The 26,453-nt window shown below is 63.3% G+C and overlaps 7 non-coding genes across 7 annotated transcripts; all 7 read left to right on the top strand.

The window, feature by feature from the left end:
- Positions 1-3,385: 3,385 nt before the first annotated feature.
- Positions 3,386-3,504, top strand: LOC142863219 (5S ribosomal RNA). Its single transcript, XR_012914113.1, has one exon. It is a non-coding gene; the product is annotated as a 5S ribosomal RNA (ribosomal RNA).
- A 3,532-nt stretch (positions 3,505-7,036) lies between these two features.
- LOC142863220 (5S ribosomal RNA) lies at positions 7,037-7,155 on the top strand. The gene has a single exon (XR_012914114.1). It is a non-coding gene; the product is annotated as a 5S ribosomal RNA (ribosomal RNA).
- A 3,546-nt stretch (positions 7,156-10,701) lies between these two features.
- On the top strand, positions 10,702-10,820 carry LOC142863178 (5S ribosomal RNA). The gene has a single exon (XR_012914072.1). It is a non-coding gene; the product is annotated as a 5S ribosomal RNA (ribosomal RNA).
- Positions 10,821-14,262: 3,442 nt separating this feature from the next.
- On the top strand, positions 14,263-14,381 carry LOC142863221 (5S ribosomal RNA). The gene has a single exon (XR_012914115.1). It is a non-coding gene; the product is annotated as a 5S ribosomal RNA (ribosomal RNA).
- Positions 14,382-17,927: 3,546 nt separating this feature from the next.
- LOC142863189 (5S ribosomal RNA) lies at positions 17,928-18,046 on the top strand. The gene has a single exon (XR_012914083.1). It is a non-coding gene; the product is annotated as a 5S ribosomal RNA (ribosomal RNA).
- Positions 18,047-21,497: 3,451 nt separating this feature from the next.
- LOC142863200 (5S ribosomal RNA) lies at positions 21,498-21,616 on the top strand. The gene has a single exon (XR_012914094.1). It is a non-coding gene; the product is annotated as a 5S ribosomal RNA (ribosomal RNA).
- A 3,443-nt stretch (positions 21,617-25,059) lies between these two features.
- On the top strand, positions 25,060-25,178 carry LOC142863223 (5S ribosomal RNA). The gene has a single exon (XR_012914117.1). It is a non-coding gene; the product is annotated as a 5S ribosomal RNA (ribosomal RNA).
- The last annotated feature ends 1,275 nt before the right edge of the window (positions 25,179-26,453 follow it).

Raw genomic sequence — 26,453 nt, forward strand, 5'->3', positions numbered from 1 at the left:
GCGGCCCGGGGTGGGGGTCACCCCCACCCTCAGCGCCCGCCGCGCTGCCTGGCGTCTCAGACCAAAGGTCTGCTCTGTGGGAACCGACACGCTGGAGGAAACCTTGAGAGTCTGAGAGGGGAGGGAGTTCCAGAAGAAGGCCAGGATGTCATTTTGAGGGAGTATGTGACCAGAACTCGTCCCGTTGCTTTTGGGGTTCTATGGGCTACACGTAGGAATCTTTGGTGGTGGCACCTGATGTTGGGGGATCCGGAGTCACACCCAGACCTGCTCCACAGGCCTCCTTTTACTTTTCTCTTCGGATTCATTATTTTTAAAAAGTGTCTCTTATCTCTATGATTGCATTTTCTTTTCTCTCTCTTTTCAAGCAGATGATGGGAGTCCAAGTATTAAGGTGACATGTGTTGCCCGTGCCCCCCTCCCCCCTGTGTTCTTATTCATTTACCTCTGATGTTGTTCCAGCGTATTGTGGGGGTACCAATGTTAAGGTCGGGTACGTTGCCCTCTCCCAGCCTCCCCCCTCGGGTCAGAGCCTCAAGTGCGCCCATCCCCCAGTCGGTGCGCACCCACCCCATTCCTAATGGAGGTGTATGCCCATCCCCTCCCCCCACCCGCCCGACACCCACCCGATGAAGGTGATTCCTCTGTGTCCACTTAGGTGTCCATCGGTTCGTACCCATTTGCTGGTGAGCGCGAGCACGTGGTGCTCGTGTGTCCATTCTTGGGCTACCTGGCTTACTGGAACGGGTTCCAGCTCTGGCCAGGAGAACCACGAGAGGTGCCCTCTCACCGCTGCTCCTCCTAGCTGAATAGCACTCCGTGGTGTCCACGCGCCACATTTCATTTACGCACTCGTGGGTCGATGGGCACTCGGGTCGCTTCCAGGTCTTTGCGATTGTGACTTGTGCCCTGACTCTAACCCTAACCCTTACCCAGCCCGTCTCCTCCTCGGCCCCTGCCTGACTGACTCCTTCCCGCCCGGCCTGTCACCTGTCACCGTCCTCTGCCCCTGCCTGACACGCTCCTCCCCGCCCGGGCCGTCACCGTCCTCGGCCCCTGCCTGACGGGGCTCCTCCGTCGCCTGGGCCTTCCAAGGGCTTGGTGTGGACGCTGGTTCCAGGACGCCCTCCCAGGAACCCGGTAGCAGGGCGGCCGCAGCGTCTCGCGCCACCCAACCGTCCGCCGGCCGGCGGCCGGCGCTAAGTGGCCTGCGGGGGACGTGCCCCCACTGTGGGGCGGGCGCCCAGCCTGGTGTCTTCTCTGAGGCCCCGTGGCTGCTTTTCCCCCCCGCAAGGGGAGAGCCGCGGAGGTGGGGACCGCCTCCTCGTGGGGACGTACACCCAGCTCTCCACGTCGGATTCCGGGGCTCTCTGTCCTGCCAGAAGGCCCAGCTGGCCTGCGGGTCCTCAGAGTGGCAAAAACATCCGAAAACTGAGATTGAGGGTCCGGTGGTTGTCTGCACTTTTGTGCTGGGCACCCCAGGGAGGCCCGGGGGCTGGCTGGACAACGCGGTCTGCTGGGCAGGGGGGGCGGTTTGGAGGAGCAACTGATGCCCTTTGCACTTTGGGTAGCAAGTGTCTGAGGTGTCTCTGAGCCCTGCGCCATGTCGGGGGGTGGGGTGGGGGGGTGGGAGGTCGGGGGGGGGGTGGAGGAGCAGGAGGAGGAGGAGGAGGAGGTGGGAAGGGCCGTGGCCTGCAGTCGTGTTCCCGGGGTGGCTTCTTCCACAGGCTGCTTGGCCTGGGCTCCCTGCACCTGGGCCTTTGGAGGACTGGCCCTGTGCTTGCCAACGCTTCCCCTGCAGGGACCCAGAGCTGGGAGGTTGCATCTCTCAGCCCTGGGTCGGGCAGAGCCCCAGCGGGCCATGCCCACAACCTCTCTCAGCACGGGTCCCCCAGAAGGCTCCTTTGGGACCAGGATTCTCTTGCGGGTGACTCTTTAAGGTCTGGCCCCTGGATGGAGGGGCACCAGGAGTAGAGGAGCAGGAAGGGGAAGGGGGTGGCCATGCGAGGGGACACTTTCAGGCCAAGTCCCAGCTTCAGCCTGATCCTCCTGGGAACCCCGGGGTGTACGTCACACCTCCTGGTTGTCCCGCTCTGAGACAAGGGCTCTGAGACAAGGAGCCGGGCTGCGCATTCCCCCAGCAGCCAGTCGTGGGCTGAGGACACCTGGGGCGTTGGGAACTCCCTGGCTTCTCCTTGGCTTAACATCTGGAGCTGCTTGTGAATCGTGCCGCCACACACACCCGAGTGCAGGTGTCTTCTGCACAGACTGCGGGCCTCGCTCTTCTGAATGCCGCTAGCTCGCCACCCACCCACGGGTGAACCTGGTCAGGGTACTTTCTCTCGGGGGCAGACTCTGATCCTGGCGGGCTACCGGTGTTTCTGTTTGCTCGTTTCTTTCTTCCATTTCGGGAAAGGCTTCCTTACTGGGTGTGGAAATCTCCTATGCCTTTCCTCGCCTATTCTGTCAGCTTTAAAATTCTCTTTCAGTTGCCACCCTCACAGATGGATTAGGAAACTCTTTCCGGTGCACTCATTAGTGAAATGACCTCAATGAAGCTGGAATCCAATATCTAATCGCCGATTTTTAGCGAGTCCACACGCCAGGGTGGTCGGGGTCCAATGCAGCCCCGGCCAGGCCCAGGCCCCTTGGACTGGGCCACAGGAGGACACAGAGGAGGGTCCCGGCCCCCACGGTCGCGTTGCCGGCAGTTCTCCAAGGGCTTGGGCGTTTTCCAGAGGTAGGAGATGGAGGGGACTGATTTCTTCAGCGCCCCACAAACCACGCCACCCCACCCATGGGACACATCCCTAGAGAGAGAGAGAGACGCCCCATACACTCGCTCCCCTCCCCCATGCGCTGTGCCCCAGCCCGGGCCCGGGGGAATAGGCGGCAGCCCACCCACAGGGTGGGGGGCGCAGCTGAAAGGGGTTGTCGGGGATGGCGGCCCCTGCCTGGGGTCAAAGGGCGGGCGACCCGCGCGTGCGCAATCGGCGGCGGCGGCGGCGGCGGCGGCGGCCACGAGCTGGGGGTGGGCCAGGCGAGGAGAGGAAGGGGGCTGGAAGGTCTCCACCTTGGCGAGTCCAGCCGTGGAGGCGCATCTTGTGTGAGTGTGAGTGAGTGAGTGTGAGTGTGAGTGTGTGTGTGTGTGTGTGTGTATAGAGAGACAGCCCCCCACCCCGGCCCGCCGCTCCCTGCCCGCCCCGCCCCGCCCCGCCCCGCCTGTCACCCCCGTCCCTCGGAGCCCGCCGGACCCGGCCGGTGAACTCAACAGGCCCGGCCCGGTGCGGGTCAGCGCCGGCGCGGGGCCTGGGGCGGGGGGAGGAGGCGGCGGGGAAGCGCAGAGAGGCTCGGCTTCTTGAGCGGGGCAGGGGCGCCCTCCGCCGTCTAGGGCCACACCACCCTGAACGCGCCCGATCTCGTCTGGTCTGGGAAGCTAAGCAGGGTCGGGCCTGGTTAGTACTTGGATGGGAGACCGCCTGGGAATACCGGGTGCCGTAGGCTTCTTCTTTTTTTTTTTTTTTTGTTTTGCCTCTTGTTCTGTCCCCTTTCTGGGAGCGAGTCGGCGGCCCGGGGTGGGGGTCACCCCCACCCTCAGCGCCCGCCGCGGTGCCTGGCGCCCCAGCCCGCACCGTGGGGCCTCCTCTTGTCCCAAGCCGCGACACCGCCGTCACGCGGCAGCATGCGTGGCTTCTGGACTGTCAGGTCTCAGACCAAAGGTCTGCTCTGTGGGAACCGACACGCTGGAGGAAACCTTGAGAGTCTGAGAGGGGAGGGAGTTCCAGAAGAAGGCCAGGATGTCATTTTGAGGGAGTATGTGACCAGAACTCGTCCCGTTGCTTTTGGGGTTCTATGGGCTACACGTAGGAATCTTTGGTGGTGGCACCTGATGTTGGGGGATCCGGAGTCACACCCAGACCTGCTCCACAGGCCTCCTTTTACTTTTCTCTTCGGATTCATTATTTTTAAAAAGTGTCTCTTATCTCTATGATTGCATTTTCTTTTCTCTCTCTTTTCAAGCAGATGATGGGAGTCCAAGTATTAAGGTGACATGTGTTGCCCGTGCCCCCCTCCCCCCTGTGTTCTTATTCATTTACCTCTGATGTTGTTCCAGCGTATTGTGGGGGTACCAATGTTAAGGTCGGGTACGTTGCCCTCTCCCAGCCTCCCCCCTCGGGTCAGAGCCTCAAGTGCGCCCATCCCCCAGTCGGTGCGCACCCACCCCATTCCTAATGGAGGTGTATGCCCATCCCCTCCCCCCACCCGCCCGACACCCACCCGATGAAGGTGATTCCTCTGTGTCCACTTAGGTGTCCATCGGTTCGTACCCATTTGCTGGTGAGCGCGAGCACGTGGTGCTCGTGTGTCCATTCTTGGGCTACCTGGCTTACTGGAACGGGTTCCAGCTCTGGCCAGGAGAACCACGAGAGGTGCCCTCTCACCGCTGCTCCTCCTAGCTGAATAGCACTCCGTGGTGTCCACGCGCCACATTTCATTTACGCACTCGTGGGTCGATGGGCACTCGGGTCGCTTCCAGGTCTTTGCGATTGTGACTTGTGCCCTGACTCTAACCCTAACCCTTACCCAGCCCGTCTCCTCCTCGGCCCCTGCCTGACTGACTCCTTCCCGCCCGGCCTGTCACCTGTCACCGTCCTCTGCCCCTGCCTGACACGCTCCTCCCCGCCCGGGCCGTCACCGTCCTCGGCCCCTGCCTGACGGGGCTCCTCCGTCGCCTGGGCCTTCCAAGGGCTTGGTGTGGACGCTGGTTCCAGGACGCCCTCCCAGGAACCCGGTAGCAGGGCGGCCGCAGCGTCTCGCGCCACCCAACCGTCCGCCGGCCGGCGGCCGGCGCTAAGTGGCCTGCGGGGGACGTGCCCCCACTGTGGGGCGGGCGCCCAGCCTGGTGTCTTCTCTGAGGCCCCGTGGCTGCTTTTCCCCCCCGCAAGGGGAGAGCCGCGGAGGTGGGGACCGCCTCCTCGTGGGGACGTACACCCAGCTCTCCACGTCGGATTCCGGGGCTCTCTGTCCTGCCAGAAGGCCCAGCTGGCCTGCGGGTCCTCAGAGTGGCAAAAACATCCGAAAACTGAGATTGAGGGTCCGGTGGTTGTCTGCACTTTTGTGCTGGGCACCCCAGGGAGGCCCGGGGGCTGGCTGGACAACGCGGTCTGCTGGGCAGGGGGGGCGGTTTGGAGGAGCAACTGATGCCCTTTGCACTTTGGGTAGCAAGTGTCTGAGGTGTCTCTGAGCCCTGCGCCATGTCGGGGGGTGGGGTGGGGGGGTGGGAGGTCGGGGGGGGGTGGAGGAGCAGGAGGAGGAGGAGGAGGAGGTGGGAAGGGCCGTGGCCTGCAGTCGTGTTCCCGGGGTGGCTTCTTCCACAGGCTGCTTGGCCTGGGCTCCCTGCACCTGGGCCTTTGGAGGACTGGCCCTGTGCTTGCCAACGCTTCCCCTGCAGGGACCCAGAGCTGGGAGGTTGCATCTCTCAGCCCTGGGTCGGGCAGAGCCCCAGCGGGCCATGCCCACAACCTCTCTCAGCACGGGTCCCCCAGAAGGCTCCTTTGGGACCAGGATTCTCTTGCGGGTGACTCTTTAAGGTCTGGCCCCTGGATGGAGGGGCACCAGGAGTAGAGGAGCAGGAAGGGGAAGGGGGTGGCCATGCGAGGGGACACTTTCAGGCCAAGTCCCAGCTTCAGCCTGATCCTCCTGGGAACCCCGGGGTGTACGTCACACCTCCTGGTTGTCCCGCTCTGAGACAAGGGCTCTGAGACAAGGAGCCGGGCTGCGCATTCCCCCAGCAGCCAGTCGTGGGCTGAGGACACCTGGGGCGTTGGGAACTCCCTGGCTTCTCCTTGGCTTAACATCTGGAGCTGCTTGTGAATCGTGCCGCCACACACACCCGAGTGCAGGTGTCTTCTGCACAGACTGCGGGCCTCGCTCTTCTGAATGCCGCTAGCTCGCCACCCACCCACGGGTGAACCTGGTCAGGGTACTTTCTCTCGGGGGCAGACTCTGATCCTGGCGGGCTACCGGTGTTTCTGTTTGCTCGTTTCTTTCTTCCATTTCGGGAAAGGCTTCCTTACTGGGTGTGGAAATCTCCTATGCCTTTCCTCGCCTATTCTGTCAGCTTTAAAATTCTCTTTCAGTTGCCACCCTCACAGATGGATTAGGAAACTCTTTCCGGTGCACTCATTAGTGAAATGACCTCAATGAAGCTGGAATCCAATATCTAATCGCCGATTTTTAGCGAGTCCACACGCCAGGGTGGTCGGGGTCCAATGCAGCCCCGGCCAGGCCCAGGCCCCTTGGACTGGGCCACAGGAGGACACAGAGGAGGGTCCCGGCCCCCACGGTCGCGTTGCCGGCAGTTCTCCAAGGGCTTGGGCGTTTTCCAGAGGTAGGAGATGGAGGGGACTGATTTCTTCAGCGCCCCACAAACCACGCCACCCCACCCATGGGACACATCCCTAGAGAGAGAGAGAGACGCCCCATACACTCGCTCCCCTCCCCCATGCGCTGTGCCCCAGCCCGGGCCCGGGGGAATAGGCGGCAGCCCACCCACAGGGTGGGGGGCGCAGCTGAAAGGGGTTGTCGGGGATGGCGGCCCCTGCCTGGGGTCAAAGGGCGGGCGACCCGCGCGTGCGCAATCGGCGGCGGCGGCGGCGGCGGCGGCGGCCACGAGCTGGGGGTGGGCCAGGCGAGGAGAGGAAGGGGGCTGGAAGGTCTCCACCTTGGCGAGTCCAGCCGTGGAGGCGCATCTTGTGTGAGTGTGAGTGAGTGAGTGTGAGTGTGAGTGTGTGTGTGTGTGTGTGTGTATAGAGAGACAGCCCCCCACCCCGGCCCGCCGCTCCCTGCCCGCCCCGCCCCGCCCCGCCCCGCCTGTCACCCCCGTCCCTCGGAGCCCGCCGGACCCGGCCGGTGAACTCAACAGGCCCGGCCCGGTGCGGGTCAGCGCCGGCGCGGGGCCTGGGGCGGGGGGAGGAGGCGGCGGGGAAGCGCAGAGAGGCTCGGCTTCTTGAGCGGGGCAGGGGCGCCCTCCGCCGTCTAGGGCCACACCACCCTGAACGCGCCCGATCTCGTCTGGTCTGGGAAGCTAAGCAGGGTCGGGCCTGGTTAGTACTTGGATGGGAGACCGCCTGGGAATACCGGGTGCCGTAGGCTTCTTCTTTTTTTTTTTTTTTTGTTTTGCCTCTTGTTCTGTCCCCTTTCTGGGAGCGAGTCGGCGGCCCGGGGTGGGGGTCACCCCCACCCTCAGCGCCCGCCGCGGTGCCTGGCGCCCCAGCCCGCACCGTGGGGCCTCCTCTTGTCCCAAGCCGCGACACCGCCGTCACGCGGCAGCATGCGTGGCTTCTGGACTGTCAGGTCTCAGACCAAAGGTCTGCTCTGTGGGAACCGACACGCTGGAGGAAACCTTGAGAGTCTGAGAGGGGAGGGAGTTCCAGAAGAAGGCCAGGATGTCATTTTGAGGGAGTATGTGACCAGAACTCGTCCCGTTGCTTTTGGGGTTCTATGGGCTACACGTAGGAATCTTTGGTGGTGGCACCTGATGTTGGGGGATCCGGAGTCACACCCAGACCTGCTCCACAGGCCTCCTTTTACTTTTCTCTTCGGATTCATTATTTTTAAAAAGTGTCTCTTATCTCTATGATTGCATTTTCTTTTCTCTCTCTTTTCAAGCAGATGATGGGAGTCCAAGTATTAAGGTGACATGTGTTGCCCGTGCCCCCCTCCCCCCTGTGTTCTTATTCATTTACCTCTGATGTTGTTCCAGCGTATTGTGGGGGTACCAATGTTAAGGTCGGGTACGTTGCCCTCTCCCAGCCTCCCCCCTCGGGTCAGAGCCTCAAGTGCGCCCATCCCCCAGTCGGTGCGCACCCACCCCATTCCTAATGGAGGTGTATGCCCATCCCCTCCCCCCACCCGCCCGACACCCACCCGATGAAGGTGATTCCTCTGTGTCCACTTAGGTGTCCATCGGTTCGTACCCATTTGCTGGTGAGCGCGAGCACGTGGTGCTCGTGTGTCCATTCTTGGGCTACCTGGCTTACTGGAACGGGTTCCAGCTCTGGCCAGGAGAACCACGAGAGGTGCCCTCTCACCGCTGCTCCTCCTAGCTGAATAGCACTCCGTGGTGTCCACGCGCCACATTTCATTTACGCACTCGTGGGTCGATGGGCACTCGGGTCGCTTCCAGGTCTTTGCGATTGTGACTTGTGCCCCGACTCTAACCCTAACCCTTACCCAGCCCGTCTCCTCCTCGGCCCCTGCCTGACTGACTCCTTCCCGCCCGGCCTGTCACCTGTCACCGTCCTCTGCCCCTGCCTGACACGCTCCTCCCCGCCCGGGCCGTCACCGTCCTCGGCCCCTGCCTGACGGGGCTCCTCCGTCGCCTGGGCCTTCCAAGGGCTTGGTGTGGACGCTGGTTCCAGGACGCCCTCCCAGGAACCCGGTAGCAGGGCGGCCGCAGCGTCTCGCGCCACCCAACCGTCCGCCGGCCGGCGGCCGGCGCTAAGTGGCCTGCGGGGGACGTGCCCCCACTGTGGGGCGGGCGCCCAGCCTGGTGTCTTCTCTGAGGCCCCGTGGCTGCTTTTCCCCCCCGCAAGGGGAGAGCCGCGGAGGTGGGGACCGCCTCCTCGTGGGGACGTACACCCAGCTCTCCACGTCGGATTCCGGGGCTCTCTGTCCTGCCAGAAGGCCCAGCTGGCCTGCGGGTCCTCAGAGTGGCAAAAACATCCGAAAACTGAGATTGAGGGTCCGGTGGTTGTCTGCACTTTTGTGCTGGGCACCCCAGGGAGGCCCGGGGGCTGGCTGGACAACGCGGTCTGCTGGGCAGGGGGGGCGGTTTGGAGGAGCAACTGATGCCCTTTGCACTTTGGGTAGCAAGTGTCTGAGGTGTCTCTGAGCCCTGCGCCATGTCGGGGGGTGGGGTGGGGGGGTGGGAGGTCGGGGGGGGGTGGAGGAGCAGGAGGAGGAGGAGGAGGAGGTGGGAAGGGCCGTGGCCTGCAGTCGTGTTCCCGGGGTGGCTTCTTCCACAGGCTGCTTGGCCTGGGCTCCCTGCACCTGGGCCTTTGGAGGACTGGCCCTGTGCTTGCCAACGCTTCCCCTGCAGGGACCCAGAGCTGGGAGGTTGCATCTCTCAGCCCTGGGTCGGGCAGAGCCCCAGCGGGCCATGCCCACAACCTCTCTCAGCACGGGTCCCCCAGAAGGCTCCTTTGGGACCAGGATTCTCTTGCGGGTGACTCTTTAAGGTCTGGCCCCTGGATGGAGGGGCACCAGGAGTAGAGGAGCAGGAAGGGGAAGGGGGTGGCCATGCGAGGGGACACTTTCAGGCCAAGTCCCAGCTTCAGCCTGATCCTCCTGGGAACCCCGGGGTGTACGTCACACCTCCTGGTTGTCCCGCTCTGAGACAAGGGCTCTGAGACAAGGAGCCGGGCTGCGCATTCCCCCAGCAGCCAGTCGTGGGCTGAGGACACCTGGGGCGTTGGGAACTCCCTGGCTTCTCCTTGGCTTAACATCTGGAGCTGCTTGTGAATCGTGCCGCCACACACACCCGAGTGCAGGTGTCTTCTGCACAGACTGCGGGCCTCGCTCTTCTGAATGCCGCTAGCTCGCCACCCACCCACGGGTGAACCTGGTCAGGGTACTTTCTCTCGGGGGCAGACTCTGATCCTGGCGGGCTACCGGTGTCTCTGTTTGCTCGTTTCTTTCTTCCATTTCGGGAAAGGCTTCCTTACTGGGTGTGGAAATCTCCTATGCCTTTCCTCGCCTATTCTGTCAGCTTTAAAATTCTCTTTCAGTTGCCACCCTCACAGATGGATTAGGAAACTCTTTCCGGTGCACTCATTAGTGAAATGACCTCAATGAAGCTGGAATCCAATATCTAATCGCCGATTTTTAGCGAGTCCACACGCCAGGGTGGTCGGGGTCCAATGCAGCCCCGGCCAGGCCCAGGCCCCTTGGACTGGGCCACAGGAGGACACAGAGGAGGGTCCCGGCCCCCACGGTCGCGTTGCCGGCAGTTCTCCAAGGGCTTGGGCGTTTTCCAGAGGTAGGAGATGGAGGGGACTGATTTCTTCAGCGCCCCACAAACCACGCCACCCCACCCATGGGACACATCCCTAGAGAGAGAGAGAGACGCCCCATACACTCGCTCCTCTCCCCCATGCGCTGTGCCCCAGCCCGGGCCCGGGGGAATAGGCGGCAGCCCACCCACAGGGTGGGGGGCGCAGCTGAAAGGGGTTGTCGGGGATGGCGGCCCCTGCCTGGGGTCAAAGGGCGGGCGACCCGCGCGTGCGCAATCGGCGGCGGCGGCGGCGGCGGCCACGAGCTGGGGGTGGGCCAGGCGAGGAGAGGAAGGGGGCTGGAAGGTCTCCACCTTGGCGAGTCCAGCCGTGGAGGCGCATCTTGTGTGAGTGTGAGTGAGTGAGTGTGAGTGTGAGTGTGTGTGTGTGTGTGTGTGTGTGTGTGTGTGTGTGTGTGTATAGAAAGACAGCCCCCCACCCCGGCCCGCCGCTCCCTGCCCGCCCCGCCCCGCCCCGCCCCGCCTGTCACCCCCGTCCCTCGGAGCCCGCCGGACCCGGCCGGTGAACTCAACAGGCCCGGCCCGGTGCGGGTCAGCGCCGGCGCGGGGCCTGGGGCGGGGGGAGGAGGCGGCGGGGAAGCGCAGAGAGGCTCGGCTTCTTGAGCGGGGCAGGGGCGCCCTCCGCCGTCTAGGGCCACACCACCCTGAACGCGCCCGATCTCGTCTGGTCTCGGAAGCTAAGCAGGGTCGGGCCTGGTTAGTACTTGGATGGGAGACCGCCTGGGAATACCGGGTGCCGTAGGCTTCTTCTTTTTTTTTTTTTGTTTTGCCTCTTGTTCTGTCCCCTTTCTGGGAGCGAGTCGGCGGCCCGGGGTGGGGGTCACCCCCACCCTCAGCGCCCGCCGCGCTGCCTGGCGTCTCAGACCAAAGGTCTGCTCTGTGGGAACCGACACGCTGGAGGAAACCTTGAGAGTCTGAGAGGGGAGGGAGTTCCAGAAGAAGGCCAGGATGTCATTTTGAGGGAGTATGTGACCAGAACTCGTCCCGTTGCTTTTGGGGTTCTATGGGCTACACGTAGGAATCTTTGGTGGTGGCACCTGATGTTGGGGGATCCGGAGTCACACCCAGACCTGCTCCACAGGCCTCCTTTTACTTTTCTCTTCGGATTCATTATTTTTAAAAAGTGTCTCTTATCTCTATGATTGCATTTTCTTTTCTCTCTCTTTTCAAGCAGATGATGGGAGTCCAAGTATTAAGGTGACATGTGTTGCCCGTGCCCCCCTCCCCCCTGTGTTCTTATTCATTTACCTCTGATGTTGTTCCAGCGTATTGTGGGGGTACCAATGTTAAGGTCGGGTACGTTGCCCTCTCCCAGCCTCCCCCCTCGGGTCAGAGCCTCAAGTGCGCCCATCCCCCAGTCGGTGCGCACCCACCCCATTCCTAATGGAGGTGTATGCCCATCCCCTCCCCCCACCCGCCCGACACCCACCCGATGAAGGTGATTCCTCTGTGTCCACTTAGGTGTCCATCGGTTCGTACCCATTTGCTGGTGAGCGCGAGCACGTGGTGCTCGTGTGTCCATTCTTGGGCTACCTGGCTTACTGGAACGGGTTCCAGCTCTGGCCAGGAGAACCACGAGAGGTGCCCTCTCACCGCTGCTCCTCCTAGCTGAATAGCACTCCGTGGTGTCCACGCGCCACATTTCATTTACGCACTCGTGGGTCGATGGGCACTCGGGTCGCTTCCAGGTCTTTGCGATTGTGACTTGTGCCCTGACTCTAACCCTAACCCTTACCCAGCCCGTCTCCTCCTCGGCCCCTGCCTGACTGACTCCTTCCCGCCCGGCCTGTCACCTGTCACCGTCCTCTGCCCCTGCCTGACACGCTCCTCCCCGCCCGGGCCGTCACCGTCCTCGGCCCCTGCCTGACGGGGCTCCTCCGTCGCCTGGGCCTTCCAAGGGCTTGGTGTGGACGCTGGTTCCAGGACGCCCTCCCAGGAACCCGGTAGCAGGGCGGCCGCAGCGTCTCGCGCCACCCAACCGTCCGCCGGCCGGCGGCCGGCGCTAAGTGGCCTGCGGGGGACGTGCCCCCACTGTGGGGCGGGCGCCCAGCCTGGTGTCTTCTCTGAGGCCCCGTGGCTGCTTTTCCCCCCCGCAAGGGGAGAGCCGCGGAGGTGGGGACCGCCTCCTCGTGGGGACGTACACCCAGCTCTCCACGTCGGATTCCGGGGCTCTCTGTCCTGCCAGAAGGCCCAGCTGGCCTGCGGGTCCTCAGAGTGGCAAAAACATCCGAAAACTGAGATTGAGGGTCCGGTGGTTGTCTGCACTTTTGTGCTGGGCACCCCAGGGAGGCCCGGGGGCTGGCTGGACAACGCGGTCTGCTGGGCAGGGGGGGCGGTTTGGAGGAGCAACTGATGCCCTTTGCACTTTGGGTAGCAAGTGTCTGAGGTGTCTCTGAGCCCTGCGCCATGTCGGGGGGTGGGGTGGGGGGGTGGGAGGTCGGGGGGGGGTGGAGGAGCAGGAGGAGGAGGAGGAGGAGGTGGGAAGGGCCGTGGCCTGCAGTCGTGTTCCCGGGGTGGCTTCTTCCACAGGCTGCTTGGCCTGGGCTCCCTGCACCTGGGCCTTTGGAGGACTGGCCCTGTGCTTGCCAACGCTTCCCCTGCAGGGACCCAGAGCTGGGAGGTTGCATCTCTCAGCCCTGGGTCGGGCAGAGCCCCAGCGGGCCATGCCCACAACCTCTCTCAGCACGGGTCCCCCAGAAGGCTCCTTTGGGACCAGGATTCTCTTGCGGGTGACTCTTTAAGGTCTGGCCCCTGGATGGAGGGGCACCAGGAGTAGAGGAGCAGGAAGGGGAAGGGGGTGGCCATGCGAGGGGACACTTTCAGGCCAAGTCCCAGCTTCAGCCTGATCCTCCTGGGAACCCCGGGGTGTACGTCACACCTCCTGGTTGTCCCGCTCTGAGACAAGGGCTCTGAGACAAGGAGCCGGGCTGCGCATTCCCCCAGCAGCCAGTCGTGGGCTGAGGACACCTGGGGCGTTGGGAACTCCCTGGCTTCTCCTTGGCTTAACATCTGGAGCTGCTTGTGAATCGTGCCGCCACACACACCCGAGTGCAGGTGTCTTCTGCACAGACTGCGGGCCTCGCTCTTCTGAATGCCGCTAGCTCGCCACCCACCCACGGGTGAACCTGGTCAGGGTACTTTCTCTCGGGGGCAGACTCTGATCCTGGCGGGCTACCGGTGTTTCTGTTTGCTCGTTTCTTTCTTCCATTTCGGGAAAGGCTTCCTTACTGGGTGTGGAAATCTCCTATGCCTTTCCTCGCCTATTCTGTCAGCTTTAAAATTCTCTTTCAGTTGCCACCCTCACAGATGGATTAGGAAACTCTTTCCGGTGCACTCATTAGTGAAATGACCTCAATGAAGCTGGAATCCAATATCTAATCGCCGATTTTTAGCGAGTCCACACGCCAGGGTGGTCGGGGTCCAATGCAGCCCCGGCCAGGCCCAGGCCCCTTGGACTGGGCCACAGGAGGACACAGAGGAGGGTCCCGGCCCCCACGGTCGCGTTGCCGGCAGTTCTCCAAGGGCTTGGGCGTTTTCCAGAGGTAGGAGATGGAGGGGACTGATTTCTTCAGCGCCCCACAAACCACGCCACCCCACCCATGGGACACATCCCTAGAGAGAGAGAGAGACGCCCCATACACTCGCTCCCCTCCCCCATGCGCTGTGCCCCAGCCCGGGCCCGGGGGAATAGGCGGCAGCCCACCCACAGGGTGGGGGGCGCAGCTGAAAGGGGTTGTCGGGGATGGCGGCCCCTGCCTGGGGTCAAAGGGCGGGCGACCCGCGCGTGCGCAATCGGCGGCGGCGGCGGCGGCGGCGGCGGCCACGAGCTGGGGGTGGGCCAGGCGAGGAGAGGAAGGGGGCTGGAAGGTCTCCACCTTGGCGAGTCCAGCCGTGGAGGCGCATCTTGTGTGAGTGTGAGTGAGTGAGTGTGAGTGTGAGTGTGTGTGTGTGTGTGTGTGTATAGAGAGACAGCCCCCCACCCCGGCCCGCCGCTCCCTGCCCGCCCCGCCCCGCCCCGCCCCGCCTGTCACCCCCGTCCCTCGGAGCCCGCCGGACCCGGCCGGTGAACTCAACAGGCCCGGCCCGGTGCGGGTCAGCGCCGGCGCGGGGCCTGGGGCGGGGGGAGGAGGCGGCGGGGAAGCGCAGAGAGGCTCGGCTTCTTGAGCGGGGCAGGGGCGCCCTCCGCCGTCTAGGGCCACACCACCCTGAACGCGCCCGATCTCGTCTGGTCTGGGAAGCTAAGCAGGGTCGGGCCTGGTTAGTACTTGGATGGGAGACCGCCTGGGAATACCGGGTGCCGTAGGCTTCTTCTTTTTTTTTTTTTTTTGTTTTGCCTCTTGTTCTGTCCCCTTTCTGGGAGCGAGTCGGCGGCCCGGGGTGGGGGTCACCCCCACCCTCAGCGCCCGCCGCGGTGCCTGGCGCCCCAGCCCGCACCGTGGGGCCTCCTCTTGTCCCAAGCCGCGACACCGCCGTCACGCGGCAGCATGCGTGGCTTCTGGACTGTCAGGTCTCAGACCAAAGGTCTGCTCTGTGGGAACCGACACGCTGGAGGAAACCTTGAGAGTCTGAGAGGGGAGGGAGTTCCAGAAGAAGGCCAGGATGTCATTTTGAGGGAGTATGTGACCAGAACTCGTCCCGTTGCTTTTGGGGTTCTATGGGCTACACGTAGGAATCTTTGGTGGTGGCACCTGATGTTGGGGGATCCGGAGTCACACCCAGACCTGCTCCACAGGCCTCCTTTTACTTTTCTCTTCGGATTCATTATTTTTAAAAAGTGTCTCTTATCTCTATGATTGCATTTTCTTTTCTCTCTCTTTTCAAGCAGATGATGGGAGTCCAAGTATTAAGGTGACATGTGTTGCCCGTGCCCCCCTCCCCCCTGTGTTCTTATTCATTTACCTCTGATGTTGTTCCAGCGTATTGTGGGGGTACCAATGTTAAGGTCGGGTACGTTGCCCTCTCCCAGCCTCCCCCCTCGGGTCAGAGCCTCAAGTGCGCCCATCCCCCAGTCGGTGCGCACCCACCCCATTCCTAATGGAGGTGTATGCCCATCCCCTCCCCCCACCCGCCCGACACCCACCCGATGAAGGTGATTCCTCTGTGTCCACTTAGGTGTCCATCGGTTCGTACCCATTTGCTGGTGAGCGCGAGCACGTGGTGCTCGTGTGTCCATTCTTGGGCTACCTGGCTTACTGGAACGGGTTCCAGCTCTGGCCAGGAGAACCACGAGAGGTGCCCTCTCACCGCTGCTCCTCCTAGCTGAATAGCACTCCGTGGTGTCCACGCGCCACATTTCATTTACGCACTCGTGGGTCGATGGGCACTCGGGTCGCTTCCAGGTCTTTGCGATTGTGACTTGTGCCCCGACTCTAACCCTAACCCTTACCCAGCCCGTCTCCTCCTCGGCCCCTGCCTGACTGACTCCTTCCCGCCCGGCCTGTCACCTGTCACCGTCCTCTGCCCCTGCCTGACACGCTCCTCCCCGCCCGGGCCGTCACCGTCCTCGGCCCCTGCCTGACGGGGCTCCTCCGTCGCCTGGGCCTTCCAAGGGCTTGGTGTGGACGCTGGTTCCAGGACGCCCTCCCAGGAACCCGGTAGCAGGGCGGCCGCAGCGTCTCGCGCCACCCAACCGTCCGCCGGCCGGCGGCCGGCGCTAAGTGGCCTGCGGGGGACGTGCCCCCACTGTGGGGCGGGCGCCCAGCCTGGTGTCTTCTCTGAGGCCCCGTGGCTGCTTTTCCCCCCCGCAAGGGGAGAGCCGCGGAGGTGGGGACCGCCTCCTCGTGGGGACGTACACCCAGCTCTCCACGTCGGATTCCGGGGCTCTCTGTCCTGCCAGAAGGCCCAGCTGGCCTGCGGGTCCTCAGAGTGGCAAAAACATCCGAAAACTGAGATTGAGGGTCCGGTGGTTGTCTGCACTTTTGTGCTGGGCACCCCAGGGAGGCCCGGGGGCTGGCTGGACAACGCGGTCTGCTGGGCAGGGGGGGCGGTTTGGAGGAGCAACTGATGCCCTTTGCACTTTGGGTAGCAAGTGTCTGAGGTGTCTCTGAGCCCTGCGCCATGTCGGGGGGTGGGGTGGGGGGGTGGGAGGTCGGGGGGGGGTGGAGGAGCAGGAGGAGGAGGAGGAGGAGGTGGGAAGGGCCGTGGCCTGCAGTCGTGTTCCCGGGGTGGCTTCTTCCACAGGCTGCTTGGCCTGGGCTCCCTGCACCTGGGCCTTTGGAGGACTGGCCCTGTGCTTGCCAACGCTTCCCCTGCAGGGACCCAGAGCTGGGAGGTTGCATCTCTCAGCCCTGGGTCGGGCAGAGCCCCAGCGGGCCATGCCCACAACCTCTCTCAGCACGGGTCCCCCAGAAGGCTCCTTTGGGACCAGGATTCTCTTGCGGGTGACTCTTTAAGGTCTGGCCCCTGGATGGAGGGGCACCAGGAGTAGAGGAGCAGGAAGGGGAAGGGGGTGGCCATGCGAGGGGACACTTTCAGGCCAAGTCCCAGCTTCAGCCTGATCCTCCTGGGAACCCCGGGGTGTACGTCACACCTCCTGGTTGTCCCGCTCTGAGACAAGGGCTCTGAGACAAGGAGCCGGGCTGCGCATTCCCCCAGCAGCCAGTCGTGGGCTGAGGACACCTGGGGCGTTGGGAACTCCCTGGCTTCTCCTTGGCTTAACATCTGGAGCTGCTTGTGAATCGTGCCGCCACACACACCCGAGTGCAGGTGTCTTCTGCACAGACTGCGGGCCTCGCTCTTCTGAATGCCGCTAGCTCGCCACCCACCCACGGGTGAACCTGGTCAGGGTACTTTCTCTCGGGGGCAGACTCTGATCCTGGCGGGCTACCGGTGTCTCTGTTTGCTCGTTTCTTTCTTCCATTTCGGGAAAGGCTTCCTTACTGGGTGTGGAAATCTCCTATGCCTTTCCTCGCCTATTCTGTCAGCTTTAAAATTCTCTTTCAGTTGCCACCCTCACAGATGGATTAGGAAACTCTTTCCGGTGCACTCATTAGTGAAATGACCTCAATGAAGCTGGAATCCAATATCTAATCGCCGATTTTTAGCGAGTCCACACGCCAGGGTGGTCGGGGTCCAATGCAGCCCCGGCCAGGCCCAGGCCCCTTGGACTGGGCCACAGGAGGACACAGAGGAGGGTCCCGGCCCCCACGGTCGCGTTGCCGGCAGTTCTCCAAGGGCTTGGGCGTTTTCCAGAGGTAGGAGATGGAGGGGACTGATTTCTTCAGCGCCCCACAAACCACGCCACCCCACCCATGGGACACATCCCTAGAGAGAGAGAGAGACGCCCCATACACTCGCTCCTCTCCCCCATGCGCTGTGCCCCAGCCCGGGCCCGGGGGAATAGGCGGCAGCCCACCCACAGGGTGGGGGGCGCAGCTGAAAGGGGTTGTCGGGGATGGCGGCCCCTGCCTGGGGTCAAAGGGCGGGCGACCCGCGCGTGCGCAATCGGCGGCGGCGGCGGCGGCGGCCACGAGCTGGGGGTGGGCCAGGCGAGGAGAGGAAGGGGGCTGGAAGGTCTCCACCTTGGCGAGTCCAGCCGTGGAGGCGCATCTTGTGTGAGTGTGAGTGAGTGAGTGTGAGTGTGAGTGTGTGTGTGTGTGTGTGTGTGTGTGTGTGTGTGTGTGTGTATAGAAAGACAGCCCCCCACCCCGGCCCGCCGCTCCCTGCCCGCCCCGCCCCGCCCCGCCCCGCCTGTCACCCCCGTCCCTCGGAGCCCGCCGGACCCGGCCGGTGAACTCAACAGGCCCGGCCCGGTGCGGGTCAGCGCCGGCGCGGGGCCTGGGGCGGGGGGAGGAGGCGGCGGGGAAGCGCAGAGAGGCTCGGCTTCTTGAGCGGGGCAGGGGCGCCCTCCGCCGTCTAGGGCCACACCACCCTGAACGCGCCCGATCTCGTCTGGTCTCGGAAGCTAAGCAGGGTCGGGCCTGGTTAGTACTTGGATGGGAGACCGCCTGGGAATACCGGGTGCCGTAGGCTTCTTCTTTTTTTTTTTTTGTTTTGCCTCTTGTTCTGTCCCCTTTCTGGGAGCGAGTCGGCGGCCCGGGGTGGGGGTCACCCCCACCCTCAGCGCCCGCCGCGCTGCCTGGCGTCTCAGACCAAAGGTCTGCTCTGTGGGAACCGACACGCTGGAGGAAACCTTGAGAGTCTGAGAGGGGAGGGAGTTCCAGAAGAAGGCCAGGATGTCATTTTGAGGGAGTATGTGACCAGAACTCGTCCCGTTGCTTTTGGGGTTCTATGGGCTACACGTAGGAATCTTTGGTGGTGGCACCTGATGTTGGGGGATCCGGAGTCACACCCAGACCTGCTCCACAGGCCTCCTTTTACTTTTCTCTTCGGATTCATTATTTTTAAAAAGTGTCTCTTATCTCTATGATTGCATTTTCTTTTCTCTCTCTTTTCAAGCAGATGATGGGAGTCCAAGTATTAAGGTGACATGTGTTGCCCGTGCCCCCCTCCCCCCTGTGTTCTTATTCATTTACCTCTGATGTTGTTCCAGCGTATTGTGGGGGTACCAATGTTAAGGTCGGGTACGTTGCCCTCTCCCAGCCTCCCCCCTCGGGTCAGAGCCTCAAGTGCGCCCATCCCCCAGTCGGTGCGCACCCACCCCATTCCTAATGGAGGTGTATGCCCATCCCCTCCCCCCACCCGCCCGACACCCACCCGATGAAGGTGATTCCTCTGTGTCCACTTAGGTGTCCATCGGTTCGTACCCATTTGCTGGTGAGCGCGAGCACGTGGTGCTCGTGTGTCCATTCTTGGGCTACCTGGCTTACTGGAACGGGTTCCAGCTCTGGCCAGGAGAACCACGAGAGGTGCCCTCTCACCGCTGCTCCTCCTAGCTGAATAGCACTCCGTGGTGTCCACGCGCCACATTTCATTTACGCACTCGTGGGTCGATGGGCACTCGGGTCGCTTCCAGGTCTTTGCGATTGTGACTTGTGCCCTGACTCTAACCCTAACCCTTACCCAGCCCGTCTCCTCCTCGGCCCCTGCCTGACTGACTCCTTCCCGCCCGGCCTGTCACCTGTCACCGTCCTCTGCCCCTGCCTGACACGCTCCTCCCCGCCCGGGCCGTCACCGTCCTCGGCCCCTGCCTGACGGGGCTCCTCCGTCGCCTGGGCCTTCCAAGGGCTTGGTGTGGACGCTGGTTCCAGGACGCCCTCCCAGGAACCCGGTAGCAGGGCGGCCGCAGCGTCTCGCGCCACCCAACCGTCCGCCGGCCGGCGGCCGGCGCTAAGTGGCCTGCGGGGGACGTGCCCCCACTGTGGGGCGGGCGCCCAGCCTGGTGTCTTCTCTGAGGCCCCGTGGCTGCTTTTCCCCCCCGCAAGGGGAGAGCCGCGGAGGTGGGGACCGCCTCCTCGTGGGGACGTACACCCAGCTCTCCACGTCGGATTCCGGGGCTCTCTGTCCTGCCAGAAGGCCCAGCTGGCCTGCGGGTCCTCAGAGTGGCAAAAACATCCGAAAACTGAGATTGAGGGTCCGGTGGTTGTCTGCACTTTTGTGCTGGGCACCCCAGGGAGGCCCGGGGGCTGGCTGGACAACGCGGTCTGCTGGGCAGGGGGGGCGGTTTGGAGGAGCAACTGATGCCCTTTGCACTTTGGGTAGCAAGTGTCTGAGGTGTCTCTGAGCCCTGCGCCATGTCGGGGGGTGGGGTGGGGGGGTGGGAGGTCGGGGGGGGGGTGGAGGAGCAGGAGGAGGAGGAGGAGGAGGTGGGAAGGGCCGTGGCCTGCAGTCGTGTTCCCGGGGTGGCTTCTTCCACAGGCTGCTTGGCCTGGGCTCCCTGCACCTGGGCCTTTGGAGGACTGGCCCTGTGCTTGCCAACGCTTCCCCTGCAGGGACCCAGAGCTGGGAGGTTGCATCTCTCAGCCCTGGGTCGGGCAGAGCCCCAGCGGGCCATGCCCACAACCTCTCTCAGCACGGGTCCCCCAGAAGGCTCCTTTGGGACCAGGATTCTCTTGCGGGTGACTCTTTAAGGTCTGGCCCCTGGATGGAGGGGCACCAGGAGTAGAGGAGCAGGAAGGGGAAGGGGGTGGCCATGCGAGGGGACACTTTCAGGCCAAGTCCCAGCTTCAGCCTGATCCTCCTGGGAACCCCGGGGTGTACGTCACACCTCCTGGTTGTCCCGCTCTGAGACAAGGGCTCTGAGACAAGGAGCCGGGCTGCGCATTCCCCCAGCAGCCAGTCGTGGGCTGAGGACACCTGGGGCGTTGGGAACTCCCTGGCTTCTCCTTGGCTTAACATCTGGAGCTGCTTGTGAATCGTGCCGCCACACACACCCGAGTGCAGGTGTCTTCTGCACAGACTGCGGGCCTCGCTCTTCTGAATGCCGCTAGCTCGCCACCCACCCACGGGTGAACCTGGTCAGGGTACTTTCTCTCGGGGGCAGACTCTGATCCTGGCGGGCTACCGGTGTTTCTGTTTGCTCGTTTCTTTCTTCCATTTCGGGAAAGGCTTCCTTACTGGGTGTGGAAATCTCCTATGCCTTTCCTCGCCTATTCTGTCAGCTTTAAAATTCTCTTTCAGTTGCCACCCTCACAGATGGATTAGGAAACTCTTTCCGGTGCACTCATTAGTGAAATGACCTCAATGAAGCTGGAATCCAATATCTAATCGCCGATTTTTAGCGAGTCCACACGCCAGGGTGGTCGGGGTCCAATGCAGCCCCGGCCAGGCCCAGGCCCCTTGGACTGGGCCACAGGAGGACACAGAGGAGGGTCCCGGCCCCCACGGTCGCGTTGCCGGCAGTTCTCCAAGGGCTTGGGCGTTTTCCAGAGGTAGGAGATGGAGGGGACTGATTTCTTCAGCGCCCCACAAACCACGCCACCCCACCCATGGGACACATCCCTAGAGAGAGAGAGAGACGCCCCATACACTCGCTCCCCTCCCCCATGCGCTGTGCCCCAGCCCGGGCCCGGGGGAATAGGCGGCAGCCCACCCACAGGGTGGGGGGCGCAGCTGAAAGGGGTTGTCGGGGATGGCGGCCCCTGCCTGGGGTCAAAGGGCGGGCGACCCGCGCGTGCGCAATCGGCGGCGGCGGCGGCGGCGGCGGCGGCCACGAGCTGGGGGTGGGCCAGGCGAGGAGAGGAAGGGGGCTGGAAGGTCTCCACCTTGGCGAGTCCAGCCGTGGAGGCGCATCTTGTGTGAGTGTGAGTGAGTGAGTGTGAGTGTGAGTGTGTGTGTGTGTGTGTGTGTGTGTGTGTATAGAAAGACAGCCCCCCACCCCGGCCCGCCGCTCCCTGCCCGCCCCGCCCCGCCCCGCCCCGCCTGTCACCCCCGTCCCTCGGAGCCCGCCGGACCCGGCCGGTGAACTCAACAGGCCCGGCCCGGTGCGGGTCAGCGCCGGCGCGGGGCCTGGGGCGGGGGGAGGAGGCGGCGGGGAAGCGCAGAGAGGCTCGGCTTCTTGAGCGGGGCAGGGGCGCCCTCCGCCGTCTAGGGCCACACCACCCTGAACGCGCCCGATCTCGTCTGGTCTCGGAAGCTAAGCAGGGTCGGGCCTGGTTAGTACTTGGATGGGAGACCGCCTGGGAATACCGGGTGCCGTAGGCTTCTTCTTTTTTTTTTTTTGTTTTGCCTCTTGTTCTGTCCCCTTTCTGGGAGCGAGTCGGCGGCCCGGGGTGGGGGTCACCCCCACCCTCAGCGCCCGCCGCGCTGCCTGGCGTCTCAGACCAAAGGTCTGCTCTGTGGGAACCGACACGCTGGAGGAAACCTTGAGAGTCTGAGAGGGGAGGGAGTTCCAGAAGAAGGCCAGGATGTCATTTTGAGGGAGTATGTGACCAGAACTCGTCCCGTTGCTTTTGGGGTTCTATGGGCTACACGTAGGAATCTTTGGTGGTGGCACCTGATGTTGGGGGATCCGGAGTCACACCCAGACCTGCTCCACAGGCCTCCTTTTACTTTTCTCTTCGGATTCATTATTTTTAAAAAGTGTCTCTTATCTCTATGATTGCATTTTCTTTTCTCTCTCTTTTCAAGCAGATGATGGGAGTCCAAGTATTAAGGTGACATGTGTTGCCCGTGCCCCCCTCCCCCCTGTGTTCTTATTCATTTACCTCTGATGTTGTTCCAGCGTATTGTGGGGGTACCAATGTTAAGGTCGGGTACGTTGCCCTCTCCCAGCCTCCCCCCTCGGGTCAGAGCCTCAAGTGCGCCCATCCCCCAGTCGGTGCGCACCCACCCCATTCCTAATGGAGGTGTATGCCCATCCCCTCCCCCCACCCGCCCGACACCCACCCGATGAAGGTGATTCCTCTGTGTCCACTTAGGTGTCCATCGGTTCGTACCCATTTGCTGGTGAGCGCGAGCACGTGGTGCTCGTGTGTCCATTCTTGGGCTACCTGGCTTACTGGAACGGGTTCCAGCTCTGGCCAGGAGAACCACGAGAGGTGCCCTCTCACCGCTGCTCCTCCTAGCTGAATAGCACTCCGTGGTGTCCACGCGCCACATTTCATTTACGCACTCGTGGGTCGATGGGCACTCGGGTCGCTTCCAGGTCTTTGCGATTGTGACTTGTGCCCTGACTCTAACCCTAACCCTTACCCAGCCCGTCTCCTCCTCGGCCCCTGCCTGACTGACTCCTTCCCGCCCGGCCTGTCACCTGTCACCGTCCTCTGCCCCTGCCTGACACGCTCCTCCCCGCCCGGGCCGTCACCGTCCTCGGCCCCTGCCTGACGGGGCTCCTCCGTCGCCTGGGCCTTCCAAGGGCTTGGTGTGGACGCTGGTTCCAGGACGCCCTCCCAGGAACCCGGTAGCAGGGCGGCCGCAGCGTCTCGCGCCACCCAACCGTCCGCCGGCCGGCGGCCGGCGCTAAGTGGCCTGCGGGGGACGTGCCCCCACTGTGGGGCGGGCGCCCAGCCTGGTGTCTTCTCTGAGGCCCCGTGGCTGCTTTTCCCCCCCGCAAGGGGAGAGCCGCGGAGGTGGGGACCGCCTCCTCGTGGGGACGTACACCCAGCTCTCCACGTCGGATTCCGGGGCTCTCTGTCCTGCCAGAAGGCCCAGCTGGCCTGCGGGTCCTCAGAGTGGCAAAAACATCCGAAAACTGAGATTGAGGGTCCGGTGGTTGTCTGCACTTTTGTGCTGGGCACCCCAGGGAGGCCCGGGGGCTGGCTGGACAACGCGGTCTGCTGGGCAGGGGGGGCGGTTTGGAGGAGCAACTGATGCCCTTTGCACTTTGGGTAGCAAGTGTCTGAGGTGTCTCTGAGCCCTGCGCCATGTCGGGGGGTGGGGTGGGGGGGTGGGAGGTCGGGGGGGGGGTGGAGGAGCAGGAGGAGGAGGAGGAGGAGGTGGGAAGGGCCGTGGCCTGCAGTCGTGTTCCCGGGGTGGCTTCTTCCACAGGCTGCTTGGCCTGGGCTCCCTGCACCTGGGCCTTTGGAGGACTGGCCCTGTGCTTGCCAACGCTTCCCCTGCAGGGACCCAGAGCTGGGAGGTTGCATCTCTCAGCCCTGGGTCGGGCAGAGCCCCAGCGGGCCATGCCCACAACCTCTCTCAGCACGGGTCCCCCAGAAGGCTCCTTTGGGACCAGGATTCTCTTGCGGGTGACTCTTTAAGGTCTGGCCCCTGGATGGAGGGGCACCAGGAGTAGAGGAGCAGGAAGGGGAAGGGGGTGGCCATGCGAGGGGACACTTTCAGGCCAAGTCCCAGCTTCAGCCTGATCCTCCTGGGAACCCCGGGGTGTACGTCACACCTCCTGGTTGTCCCGCTCTGAGACAAGGGCTCTGAGACAAGGAGCCGGGCTGCGCATTCCCCCAGCAGCCAGTCGTGGGCTGAGGACACCTGGGGCGTTGGGAACTCCCTGGCTTCTCCTTGGCTTAACATCTGGAGCTGCTTGTGAATCGTGCCGCCACACACACCCGAGTGCAGGTGTCTTCTGCACAGACTGCGGGCCTCGCTCTTCTGAATGCCGCTAGCTCGCCACCCACCCACGGGTGAACCTGGTCAGGGTACTTTCTCTCGGGGGCAGACTCTGATCCTGGCGGGCTACCGGTGTTTCTGTTTGCTCGTTTCTTTCTTCCATTTCGGGAAAGGCTTCCTTACTGGGTGTGGAAATCTCCTATGCCTTTCCTCGCCTATTCTGTCAGCTTTAAAATTCTCTTTCAGTTGCCACCCTCACAGATGGATTAGGAAACTCTTTCCGGTGCACTCATTAGTGAAATGACCTCAATGAAGCTGGAATCCAATATCTAATCGCCGATTTTTAGCGAGTCCACACGCCAGGGTGGTCGGGGTCCAATGCAGCCCCGGCCAGGCCCAGGCCCCTTGGACTGGGCCACAGGAGGACACAGAGGAGGGTCCCGGCCCCCACGGTCGCGTTGCCGGCAGTTCTCCAAGGGCTTGGGCGTTTTCCAGAGGTAGGAGATGGAGGGGACTGATTTCTTCAGCGCCCCACAAACCACGCCACCCCACCCATGGGACACATCCCTAGAGAGAGAGAGAGACGCCCCATACACTCGCTCCCCTCCCCCATGCGCTGTGCCCCAGCCCGGGCCCGGGGGAATAGGCGGCAGCCCACCCACAGGGTGGGGGGCGCAGCTGAAAGGGGTTGTCGGGGATGGCGGCCCCTGCCTGGGGTCAAAGGGCGGGCGACCCGCGCGTGCGCAATCGGCGGCGGCGGCGGCGGCGGCGGCGGCCACGAGCTGGGGGTGGGCCAGGCGAGGAGAGGAAGGGGGCTGGAAGGTCTCCACCTTGGCGAGTCCAGCCGTGGAGGCGCATCTTGTGTGAGTGTGAGTGAGTGAGTGTGAGTGTGAGTGTGTGTGTGTGTGTGTGTGTATAGAGAGACAGCCCCCCACCCCGGCCCGCCGCTCCCTGCCCGCCCCGCCCCGCCCCGCCCCGCCTGTCACCCCCGTCCCTCGGAGCCCGCCGGACCCGGCCGGTGAACTCAACAGGCCCGGCCCGGTGCGGGTCAGCGCCGGCGCGGGGCCTGGGGCGGGGGGAGGAGGCGGCGGGGAAGCGCAGAGAGGCTCGGCTTCTTGAGCGGGGCAGGGGCGCCCTCCGCCGTCTAGGGCCACACCACCCTGAACGCGCCCGATCTCGTCTGGTCTGGGAAGCTAAGCAGGGTCGGGCCTGGTTAGTACTTGGATGGGAGACCGCCTGGGAATACCGGGTGCCGTAGGCTTCTTCTTTTTTTTTTTTTTTTGTTTTGCCTCTTGTTCTGTCCCCTTTCTGGGAGCGAGTCGGCGGCCCGGGGTGGGGGTCACCCCCACCCTCAGCGCCCGCCGCGGTGCCTGGCGCCCCAGCCCGCACCGTGGGGCCTCCTCTTGTCCCAAGCCGCGACACCGCCGTCACGCGGCAGCATGCGTGGCTTCTGGACTGTCAGGTCTCAGACCAAAGGTCTGCTCTGTGGGAACCGACACGCTGGAGGAAACCTTGAGAGTCTGAGAGGGGAGGGAGTTCCAGAAGAAGGCCAGGATGTCATTTTGAGGGAGTATGTGACCAGAACTCGTCCCGTTGCTTTTGGGGTTCTATGGGCTACACGTAGGAATCTTTGGTGGTGGCACCTGATGTTGGGGGATCCGGAGTCACACCCAGACCTGCTCCACAGGCCTCCTTTTACTTTTCTCTTCGGATTCATTATTTTTAAAAAGTGTCTCTTATCTCTATGATTGCATTTTCTTTTCTCTCTCTTTTCAAGCAGATGATGGGAGTCCAAGTATTAAGGTGACATGTGTTGCCCGTGCCCCCCTCCCCCCTGTGTTCTTATTCATTTACCTCTGATGTTGTTCCAGCGTATTGTGGGGGTACCAATGTTAAGGTCGGGTACGTTGCCCTCTCCCAGCCTCCCCCCTCGGGTCAGAGCCTCAAGTGCGCCCATCCCCCAGTCGGTGCGCACCCACCCCATTCCTAATGGAGGTGTATGCCCATCCCCTCCCCCCACCCGCCCGACACCCACCCGATGAAGGTGATTCCTCTGTGTCCACTTAGGTGTCCATCGGTTCGTACCCATTTGCTGGTGAGCGCGAGCACGTGGTGCTCGTGTGTCCATTCTTGGGCTACCTGGCTTACTGGAACGGGTTCCAGCTCTGGCCAGGAGAACCACGAGAGGTGCCCTCTCACCGCTGCTCCTCCTAGCTGAATAGCACTCCGTGGTGTCCACGCGCCACATTTCATTTACGCACTCGTGGGTCGATGGGCACTCGGGTCGCTTCCAGGTCTTTGCGATTGTGACTTGTGCCCTGACTCTAACCCTAACCCTTACCCAGCCCGTCTCCTCCTCGGCCCCTGCCTGACTGACTCCTTCCCGCCCGGCCTGTCACCTGTCACCGTCCTCTGCCCCTGCCTGACACGCTCCTCCCCGCCCGGGCCGTCACCGTCCTCGGCCCCTGCCTGACGGGGCTCCTCCGTCGCCTGGGCCTTCCAAGGGCTTGGTGTGGACGCTGGTTCCAGGACGCCC

Source organism: Microcebus murinus, chromosome 21 (assembly GCF_040939455.1).
Source record: "Microcebus murinus isolate Inina chromosome 21, M.murinus_Inina_mat1.0, whole genome shotgun sequence".
NCBI classification, from domain to species: Eukaryota; Metazoa; Chordata; class Mammalia; order Primates; family Cheirogaleidae; genus Microcebus; species Microcebus murinus.